Source organism: Mytilus galloprovincialis, chromosome 3, assembly GCF_965363235.1.
Source record: "Mytilus galloprovincialis chromosome 3, xbMytGall1.hap1.1, whole genome shotgun sequence".
Taxonomy (NCBI): domain Eukaryota; kingdom Metazoa; phylum Mollusca; class Bivalvia; order Mytilida; family Mytilidae; genus Mytilus; species Mytilus galloprovincialis.
This window is the reverse complement of record NC_134840.1, coordinates 107609081-107621233: the sequence shown is the minus strand read 5'-3', so window position 1 is coordinate 107621233 and position 12153 is coordinate 107609081.

Sequence of the window (12153 nt, the reverse complement as noted above, 5' to 3'; positions counted from 1 at the left end):
ATGGCCATTAAATTTAAGGTAACATTAATATATTTCTAGATTTTAATTAGTATCCAAAAATGAAGTTTCGTTTCTTGCCATATCGATTTAGACATAGATAGGTGCACTGAGTGGGTCGATCAAAAGGAACGACTGGGACAACAGTCACAGGACAACTTTGACTGCCACTGACAAATGAGGTATTTTGTTTACACCAGTAAATGTATAAAAATGTGCTTATTAAAACTGTCCAATTTACTTAAATTAATTTAAATATGCGGAAGTAAGTCATGAGATTCACTTTTTGTCGAGTATCGAGTTGCGAGATATCAAAGTCGAGTTGTGAGTTACGAAAGTCGAGTTGCGAGTTACGAATGTCGAGTTGCGAGTTAAGAAAGTCGAGTTGCGAGTTACAAAAATCGAGTTGCGAGTTAAGACAGTCGAGGTGCGAGTTACAAAAGTCGAGTTGCGAGTTAAGAAAGTCGAGTTGCGAGTTACAAAAGTCGAGTTGCGAGTTACAAAAGTCGAGTTGCGAGTTACAAAAATCTAGTTGCGAGTTACAAAAGTCGAGTTGCGAGTTAAGAAGGTCGAGTTGACAGTTAAGAAAGTCGGGTTGCGAGTTACAAAAGTCGAATTGCGTAAAAATGTGGAAGCGAAACTATTTAAACTTTTTGGTGTAACTTTTTAACATTTTGGAATGATGATTGCTTATAGAATTATATACAGTATTGTTTATTTGTTTTGTTGTTTGGACTTCATCTAAGTCTCTTGTAAAAGTAAAATGGATTGCTTACATAATCACTACGTATAGTATTTTCTGAAGATGCAGATAGCCTTTTGAAATACAGCGGATGGCTTGCAAGTTTATTATTATTAAATTTCGTAGCTGGCACCGTCATATCAAACGTAAAGGTAGATAGCAAACAAACTATAGTACATGTAAAAGACCGGGCCCCTTCTGCAGATTTCGTTTATATTGATTTTTTTGGGGGCAGCTGCAGAGCCGGGCAATATTCGCTAGGGACCGCAAAATTAATTCTTTGGCAGTGACACTCAAAATTATGTACGTTAAAATCATATATGGGTACATTGGCTTGAGATGAAGGGGAAATGATGGGCGTGCATAAAACCAGTTTAAACCCGCCACATCTTGTCTGACCTAAACAAGGAACCTTTAGCCTTTGTTGCATGCTCTTGTATTTTTTTCAATTTTGGTTCATCTTCATATTTAGGAGCATATAATGGCGTCCATATTCTTGATCTAATGAACGTTGTGTATCGGGGCCTTATCGGGGATCCATCTAGGTGTATGATTTCTCGCTGAGTTGAAGACCCAATGACCTTTGGTTGAATTGTATATTTTGGTTAGGTTGCTGTCTCTTTGACTCATTCTTCGTTTTTAATTCTTTAGTCTATACATGTAGCTGTCAAAGATACTATTGTAAAAACTACATTTGCACCATTTTATAGTTAAGATTTAATTGGAAAGTTTTAAAAGTTTATTGTTACATCGTGAATAAGATTTGTTTTAAGTATTCCTCCTGGGTATTAAGTATTAGTAACTTATATATTCATACTTATAAGTAAGATATAAAACTGAGTCACTTAGGTTTTAAAATTATATAGTGTTCACATGTTTAAGATTGCCAATTATGGGTTTTTAAAATGTTAGTCTTTAAAGAATCCAATTTGTATTGTTTCACATTTTTCATGTTTGGGCCGTTTATAGCAGACTACAAAGAATGGATTTTGAAGGCCATACGGTTGTCTATGGTGGCTTTTATCCACTTCAGTTGAGCTTGATGGTGCCTCATTGCCAATCATACCACATCTCCTTATTTTTATATAGAGGAAATGATTCTGTAGCAATCTAGGACCACACATCAGTATAGTCAGTTATCCAGTGTAAATTAGTATGTCCGACGTGTTGCCTTCAAATCTTGTGTTAGAACAAACTTTTGGTTTTAACTATAGTGTATAGCGCTTTCTTTTAGTTTTTATGATGTCGTAAATTTATAACAGAACTGAGCTTATCATTATTAGTGGTTACTAGTACTATAACCGATTCTGGAAATCAACAGCGATGTAATTAGGAATATCTCCAGAAATAGTTTTATGAAAAAACAATAATTTGTTTTTCTGACGTCTTTTCTGGAGGGAATCCCAACCTATTCCTTGTACACAGTTCCATTTCGAAGCCCAGTTACAATTCTAGCAGCAGCTTGTTGTACTGACTCAATGAGATCTGATTCTTCTTTTGTGCAGTTATCCCAAATTATGTTCCCATATTTCAAAATAGGCCTTATAAATGCAATATAAAGTCTTTTCAGAGACTGTCTATCAATCTTATGTTTTAAATATCTAATAATATTAAGACGTCTACAAGCTTTTGAATAAATATCCTGTAAGTGACTTGCCCATCTGTCAATAGATGATAGGGTTATACTTAGATGTTTATGTTCTGAGATATTTACTAGTATCATCAGCAAACAGTTTTATTTTGTTTGTAACTACATCTACAATGTCAGTCACAAACAATAAAAGCAGAAAAGGGCCCAAGATGGACCCTTGAGGGACTCCTGCCTTGACAGTATTCCAATTAAAAAAAAAAACATTTACTCCAACCCTTTGTCAGATATCTTTCAGAAAGATAAATTTCGAACCAGTTAAACAAATTAGCCTTTGTTCCATATTTTCTTAATTTATACAGAAGTCCCATGTGCCAAACGCGATAAAATGCCTTTGACACATCACAAAAAATAAATCTGACATCTTTCCCTTTGTCAAGATTTTTTCAATTTCATCATATAATAAAAGTAACTGATTTATAGTAGAATCCTTGATACGGAACCCTGACTGTTGATCAGTTAATAGTGCATGATCGTGCATGTAGTTATGTAAAGACTTGAAAATTTTTCTAAAACAATTTGTAACAGAGATAGTAGTCTGTAGTTTGAAATACTGTCCTGATCTTCTTTGTTAATATTGAAAATTTGGAAATGTTCATTCACTTCCTGGTCTGTTATCATTATGTCAGACAGCTCATAGGGTGCAAACGGTGGGACAATAGGCAGTTGCGGTTCTTTATCAAATCTTGATATTGAGAAAAAATAATCAATTCATTAATAGCTGTGACTTTTTCAACGGGGTGAATAAGAATCTCTCCATTTACCTTAATGGGAGAATTTTGACTCTCTTTATTTTTAAATTTGCAAACCCTCTTAGCTATTCTACACCACTTTCTGGGGAGGGGATTTATCGAATAGGGAATCAGTGTGCAAATTAATCAGGTACTAACGGTTTGGCTCTCTTACTGGATCAATCACTTCATTTCTAAGTTCTTTATTTTTTTTCCAATCTGAAACTTAATTTCTTGATTTAGCTTTTTTGTAATCACGGTTACGCTTTCGCATTTTAGCTTTGTTACAGGTTGTGATCCAAGGTTTGTCCCTGAGTATATAACCAGTTCTTTTCTTTTTTTAATATATGAGTCCATGACATGATGAACTTCTTGGTTAAAATTTGACCAATTATTTTATTCGTGCACGGAAGATTTTTAAAACATTCATTCCAATTGTTTCCTTGTAAAGACATATTTGCTGATGCATAATCCCCGCTCTCATAACCAAAGACTACTTTTGAATAAGCCTTTTGTCTAGCAGTGGAAAAATTTATCTCAATAAGTGTTAGACAGTGATCGCTACAGAAACTTGGTAGTATCATACTATTTCTTAGTATACTCGTAAGATTATTCATATATATAGGTCTAATAGTGCTGCAGTTGAGAAGGTTATTCGAGTAGGTTCCTTAACATTTTCTATGTCATATCTTTCACGGATTCTTGATTTCCTACTAGTCGGACTTCCTTTTAGTAAATCTATGTTCAGTCACCAAGCATTATTACATTTTTATCAGTATCTATTACAATATCTAATAAATTTTCAAAATGGTCAAGATTTAATTTGTTTAATGACTTGTGATGCATATGAACCAAAAAAAATGATTAGTATTCCAATGAGCAAACTTTTGCAGTGTGTTATATAGTCCGCGCGAGATGCAGAATTTCCTTTACTATTCTATTTTTAGGATTATTTGTTTACGAAATATAAGGTGATAAGGTAATTTGGGGAGCGTAACTATAATCCGACACCCCTAAATTCCGACAGTCCAGTAGTCCGATAGTCCGATAGTCAGACGGTTCGATAATCCGACAGTTCTTCTGCTTCAAAGAATATGGATATCGTACTATATATATAAGCTCAGTGGCGGATCCAGCCATTTTAAAAGGGGGCTTCCAACCCCCGGAACCCCCCCCCCCCCCCCCCCCCCCCCCGGATCCGCCACTGTAAGCTTATTAATATACTATTGAAACGCAAGCAGTTTGTAAAATTTAAAAAATGGAATCAAGGGCAGTTTAATTGGATAAAATTTAAATTTAAATTAAAAAAATTATATCCTATACTGTTTGAACAAATTGATTATGTCATTGATATAAAATTCCACTAGAACACACCCGCGAAATCGCGGGCATTCAGAGCGTAGTTTAAAGTATGTAAAGTGTTGTTGGAAGAATTTTGTAAAATACAGAATGACTGGAGAATTTCAGCAAAAGTATCATAATTCATAGGTTATTGGGGACAGGAAAATGTTTTTTTACCCTCCACCTTTATTTCCAAAGTTCCCAATTTTTGGTTTTCTATCAATTTCAATATGAGCATACATTTAGTATGTTATGAACATTTATCTAAGTAAGGAGCCTGTAATTCAGTGGTTGTCGTTTGTTTATGTGTTACATATTTGTTTTTCGTTCCTTTTTTGTGCATAAATAAGGCCGCTAGTTTTCTCGTTTGCATTGTTTTACTTTGTCATTTCGGGCCTTTTGAAGCTGAGTATGCGGTATGGGCTTTGCTCTTTGTTGAAGGCCGTACGGTAACCTATAGTTGTTAATATCTGTGTCATTTTGGTCTCTTGTGGAGAGTTGTCTTAACATGGCAATCATACCACATCTTCTTTTTTTTATGTAATCAATGAATTTTGTAAAAGATTTAATGATTTAATGACTGGAGAATTTCAGAAAAAGTATCAAAAGTTCACATGAATAATTTTAGCGCTGGTATCTGTATATTATGAACATTCATTACTATATAAATAAAGCGTATTTACTTTCAATTCTAAGTTTACTAATCGATCCATGGTGATCATTGATATAGTATACAGACCCTCTCTATTTAATAAACTCTGTGACCGCCGTGGATAGTAAACTTGAAAATGATAGCAAATAAAATTCTGAAAATACACTTTATTCGTAGTATATGTATGTTCAAAGTATACAGAAAAACGCAAACCGGAAGTCTAATCTGACTTAAAATTTCGTACAATGACGGGACAATATCCGGATGCCTTTTTTCTCGTTTTTCTCCTAAAATAACTCAATCTGAATAATCATATGAATGGATGACAAATGCGACTATGCACTGTACCTATAGGACACAGAGGCGTGTTGATTAATTTATTCTGGAAAGAAGAGAAGCGACACCAAAAATGAGGTCTTCTCGTTTAATAGTATAGATTCCTGTTCATCTATCTAATCTAGTTTGTTTTCACGCATGCGCTTGTATGTAAAGTATGAGGATGTCACATGTATTATTTTGATCTACATTCACTTTCATGACTATTCCTAATAAGAATATTAATGTGTATATAAAAGTTTGGTGTGAATAAATGTAAGTGAAAATAGTTTCTTTCTTAGCCTTCCCCATAACATTCATATAGTTACACCCAGTATGGCACCCGTCAATCAGGGCTTTACATTGCAACATAATCGTTTTCACGTCATCAACGTCACCTGTAAAATCCTACATTTATGATCATTTATGAACATCGCAAATATGTTCCTCTGTCGTTTGATTACTCACACTGGCTTTAACGGATTTTCGTTAATATTGATGTAAATAAAATCCCTTCATATTAATCATTTAACTGACTTTTTACTGTTTTAGTCCGATTAGTTAAAACTCGGTCGATCCCGTTCAACGTCTAATGATTTTAGCGGATTTACCCGAGTATTGCCGATTGAATTAAGCTGTTGTGTTCATTTTTTATCCATCATAAGTTTTAAACATGACAAGACAGAGAAAGGCCCTTTTTTAAAAAACACGTTGGGTTTTGTTTATTATGAAACAATGATTTTAAAAATTGAATGCTTCTTTTTGTAACTTCATTGGGGTTTGACGTACATATTGTATGAAGCGCAGAATCTCCGTAATCATCCCATATTGCATTTACTGACCCTATATATCTCGTATAAGGTCAATAACACAACATGTAACTAATATTGATGCAGAGACACCCTTATATGTCTGGTGGATGTTTTGACGATCTAGACTGCCTATACTACAACTCATGCACGGTCGGTAAAATGCTCTTACTTATATATATGAAGTTCTAATCGGCCTTGTCTGGCTATACAGCCCTTACACGATCGGTTTCCAATATTCAATAAGTAGAAGTTTTTGCCGACCTTGACTGGCTATGTAGGATGATATTTGATTATAATAAACAAGAATGTGCCCCCAGTACATTGATGCCCCACTCGCACTATTATTTTCTATGTTCAGTGAACCGTGAAATTAGGGTCAGAACTCTAATTTGGCATGAAAATTAGAAAGATCATATCATAAGGAACATGTATACTAAGTTTCAGGTTGATTGGACTCAGTCAACTTCATCAAAAACTACCTTGACCAAAAACTTTAACCTGAAGCAGGACAGACGAACGAACGGACGGACGAACAGACGGTACAACAGACGAAAGCATTCACTGACCAGAAAACATAATGCCCCTCTACTATCGTAGGTGGGGCATATAAATACAGTTAAATAAGTAAAGGAGGTATAGACGAGAAAAGTAATTTTCAAATATCTTTATTTGTTAATTGTTCTAAGCCCACGGTAGAAAAACAGTAAAAGTATTATTATGCCCCATTCATGGGCATTATGTTTTATGGTCGGTGTGACCGTTCGTTCGTCTGTCCGTTCCTCCGACCGGCTTCAGGTTAAAGTTTTGGTTAAAGTTTTTAGTCGGGGTAGTTTTTGATGAACCTGAAGTCCAATCAACTTGAAACTTGTAAAACATGAAAATTGTTCTTTATGATATGATCTTTCTAAATTTAACGTCAAATTAGGGATTTTAACCCATTATTACGGTCTAAAGAACAGACTGAGAAAATGATAGTGCGGATAGGGCATCCGTGTACTTGGGACACATCCTTGTTCTGATAGGTTTTTGCATACAATTTATTCTAGATTTAATCTTTTTAAAATTAAAATGAAACAACAAACGCTGAAGGAGTACATTGTGAAAGGTGAAAAATGGTGAAATAACTCAAATTATTATTTTAAAACAACTTTGAAAGACAAAATTAATTTAAAACGACATAAATCTTAGGTAATGACTTTTAATCAACAGTGTGTTTGACGGGCGAACAAGTTGTCAAGTGAAGCCATGCACTGAAAGTGAAAGGGCAGAATCAATTTGCGCCAATTGCAGTTTTGAAAAGGTATTAATTGCGCCACTGTCTTTTATTTTGATGGTATTAATTGCGCCAATAAATGAAATGAAATTGCGCCAGATTTACCTGTAAATATTTTTACCTATATCATACATGTACATGTTTTACCAATATCATACATGTATTATAATTAACCTTTCCACTTAAGATTTAACTGAACACTTATCAAATTTAAGAAAACTCACCAAAAAATAAATTGTTTAGTAAAAGAATATTTTTTCACGAGTCAAGATGTCTGATATACCATTCAAAGACTAGAGTCTGATAGAGGAAAACCGGTCATCATTGTTGAAGAACACAAATTCCGTCAGGCATTTGTAAAGAACTAATGAGTAGAGAAGTAACTGCAGAAAGGAATATGTGTCTATTCTCAACTACAAATACCAGCCTTTAATTCAATGATGAACAGAGACATTTTATATGGTTTTAACTGTATATATACGGGTGAACGTTTTAATTCAGCATACATTTCGTTTTTAAATGACTTTAACTCCGCCAGTCGGTAAACTTCCGGAGGACCCAAGCCCAAAAATAGGAGGATGGAAGTCAATCATTTAGTTGTTATATATAAATAAAAATAAATAAAATTGGCGCAATATTTCATTGGCGCAAATGATACCTATAGTTTTGAAAATTATGTGGCGCAAAAGAAGTATTGGCGCAATTAAGTTGTGGCGCAAATGAGTTACTTTTTGGCGCAAAAAGATATCGCCCAAGTGAAATGGGTCAGTTAATTTGAGTTTACACAGCTATAGTAGAACTTCTTGTCCAAGGAGAAAATACGAATTTACCGGTATTGCAATCGCTTATGATATCAGTTTGAAGGCTTTGAATCCAGGTGAAAACGGTTCATTTTCAAAATTCCCGGGTTATCTATTTTTCTCATGTTACACCCGCAGGATACGGGTCAGTTTAACAGGTATGAAGACGTCATACTGATCGATTTAACACATGATTATTTGTGAGAAAAAAAAATTACAATCGTTCCGTGTCTTTATTCACAGACAAGTGACTGTGTGTCGGACTATCGGTCTGTCGGATTATAGGACTGTCGGACTACAGTACTGTCGGATTATGGGACTGTCGGATATAGGTCTGACCCCGGTAATTTTTGGTCAGACCTGTTCTTTTTATGTTGTAGTGTAAACGCACTGGATCAAATAAGATCGATCTCGTCCTTTAATGATACAAAATTTTTAGTAGTATTAGACTTAAAAAATAAGTCTCACATATTATAACTCTTTCAAATCCCGCAATCACGGAAATAACTAAGTTCGGGTAGTAAATGCATGCTTTCTCAAAAATTATTTTTGTAACTCGCAACTCGACTTTTGTAACTCGCAACTCGACTTTCTTAACTCGCAACTCGACTTTCGTAACTCGCAACTCGACTTCTTAACTCGCAACTCGACTTTCTTAACTCGCAACTCGACTTTTGTAACTCGCAACTCGACTTTCGTAACTCGCAACTCGACTTTCTTAACTCGCAACTCGACTTTTGTTACTCGCAACTCGACTTTTGTAACTCGCAACTCGACTTTCATAACTCTCAACTCGACTTTTATAACTCGCAACTCGACTTTCGTAACTCGCAACTCGACTTTCTTAACTCGCAACTTGCAACTCGACGATAAGAAACCCTCAATAAGCAAAGACCTATCGAAACAACATCTGATAAACAAATTAAATAATACTTTTAGATATTTGGATGATATTTTGGCTCTCAATAATGACGACTTCAGTATGTATTATAATATACTAAAGAAATTTATCCTGTTGAACTTACTTTAAATAAAGCTAATACTAACAATGACCACTGCCCTTGGCTTGATCTTGATACATGTATCTATATCACTAACGGAAAGCTGAATACTAAAATTTATGATAAAAGAGATGATTTTTCATTTCCTATCGTTAATTATCCAATTTTAGATAGTGACGTTCCCTTGTCACCATCTTAGTTATGGTGTTTATATTTATCTCAACTTGTACGATTCGCTCGTGTATGTAACAACGTTTTAGATTTTAACGAGAGAAATTAATGTATTACTGAAAAATTATTACACCAGGGTTTTCGATATCACAAACTAGTCAAAACATTTACTAAAGTTTATCATCGGTATAAGGACATCATTCGTAAATATAGCTCAACATGCAGACTTCTTATACGTTCAGGTATTTCACATCCAACTTTTTATGGAAATATTCTTCATAAAGCACATAGGTGTCAGTATTCACCTCAGAAACCTTTGAATATACTTATTAAGAAGGGATATAGTTGCGATACTGTTGTCAGGTCATTAAAGATTGCATATTTTGGCGTTAATATTGATTCACTTATAGGGTCTTTGCATCGGAACTAAACACATTTATTCAAAAACCAGTTGTTGGCATGACACGGGTTATGTTCTTCTCATATATGTTATGATGTATGATACTTAACCCCTAACGGGAAGGATTGTATACATATTTATTGAACATTTTGATATATTTTTTATATACATATACTATTACGTTTACAGATTTCTTCATATATTTTTGTTAGATAAAATGATGACATTTGATCTTTAAGTGGGGAGGAATGTGGCAATATTGGAATTAAGAGTTATTTATTAGCTCCCTTTTTAGCTTGAGCATATTTACATTGTTATATAATTACTATTGTTTACATGGAAACTTTCACCTGTGTGTATGTACACAATAACTTTACTCATTTTCTAAACCGGTTATTAAAAGTTAAAGGTAAGATGGTGTTGCTTAAATTGCATATCTTATTTCAAGAAAGTACCATTTGTTAAGTCATTTAGTTATTAATTATATACTGAATTCACATTTTATACAGTGTCCAGAATTCATACTTTCCTCGAAGGTAACTATCAGTATTCATTACAGCCATGCTGTTTACTATTACTGTTCTGGACCAATTCGTCTCTTAAATGTTTTGGCTTCATTTTGGGTTTAAATGATACAGTTTAAAATCCCTACTTAAAGTAAGACATTTCCCCACTTTATTTAACGTCTGTATTGTTGTACAACTAACTGCCATAATATTAGAATATCTACTGTGTATTTTGGTATGAAATAAATATGATTATTGAGGTATTATTTCTTTAAGACTTCCTTTCCTAGAATGCTGGCTTATACTTGCCCAAATCATTATCCGGTCAAGTATTAGCTTTGTCCTCCCAGAGAATTGTCCGTTATGTCGGTTGTTGTAGACACTTGTCCCCTAGTGTGACAAGGTGTCCAGGGCAGAACTGGTCTTCATTGTTTATGTAAAGAACCTGGGTTTATTTGGTATTTCGTGGCTGCGCTAGCATTAAATAAAAAGGTATCCGGAAAACGTTACTTTTACTTGAATGTTAGATCAGTCCGTTCACAATATTGATTCACTTATAGGGTCTTTGCATCGGAACTAAACACATTTATTCAAAAACCAGTTGTTGGCATGACACGGGTTATGTTCTTCTCATATATGTTATGATGTATGATACTTAACCCCTAACGGGAAGGATTGTGCCTGATGTTCATATGATGAAATCATAATTTTTCAGTCAGTTTAATTGAAGTCTGGAGCTGGCATGTCAGTTAACTGCTAGTAGTCTGTTGTTATTTATGTATTATTGTCATTTTGTTTATTTTCTTTGGTTACATCTTCTGACAACAGACTCGGACTTCTCTTGAACTAAATTTTAATGTGCGTATTGTTACGCGTTTACTTTTCTACATTGGCTAGAGGTATAGGGGGAGGGTTGAGATCTCACAAACATGTTTAACCCCGCCGCATTTTTGCGCCTGTCCCAAGTCAGGAGCCTCTGGCCTTTGTTAGTCTTGTATTATTTTAATTTCAGTTTCTTGTGTACAATTTGGAAATTAGTATGGTGTTCATTATCACTGAACTAGTATATATTTGTTTAGGGGCCAGTTGAAGGACGCCTCCGGGTGCGGGAATTTCTCGCTACATTGAAGACCTGTTGGTGACCTTCTGCTGTTGTTTTTTATATGGTCGGGTTGTTGTCTCTTTGACACATTCCCCATTTCCATTCTCAATTTTATATAAAAAAGACAAAGTAAACTACTGTTTTTCATCCACCATATCCACGACGGAAGGTTCACACAAAAGTTTGGAACCTGGATTGATTACACTAGTGATTTCAAAGAACCAGGAATTATTAATTAAACTAGTGATTTTGTATCTGGAATGATTGCACTGGTTACTTTGAAGCGGGATTCATTACACAAGTAATAGATTCATACATTGGTGAAGTGTTTTAGTACTCACTGAACATATGATTACACAATATACATGTTATGCCTTATTTAAGAATTAAATTTAAAAAAAAACTTCTAATCAAACCCATCAGTCCATAAATTGTCACGAATTGTAATATTCATATAAACTGGATTGCCGAAGTTTTTCTGTGCATTTGCGTTTTGGTCTAGACTTTGATATACAAATCATATCTTCTATGTATTAATTAGTTTGATGTATTAATCAAACTGGTTCTTTGAAAACTAATCTAATTCTAACCTATAAATGTATGTAAACAATAAACGGGTGTAATATAAACAAAACAATGATATCGGGATCAACGCTTTCGCA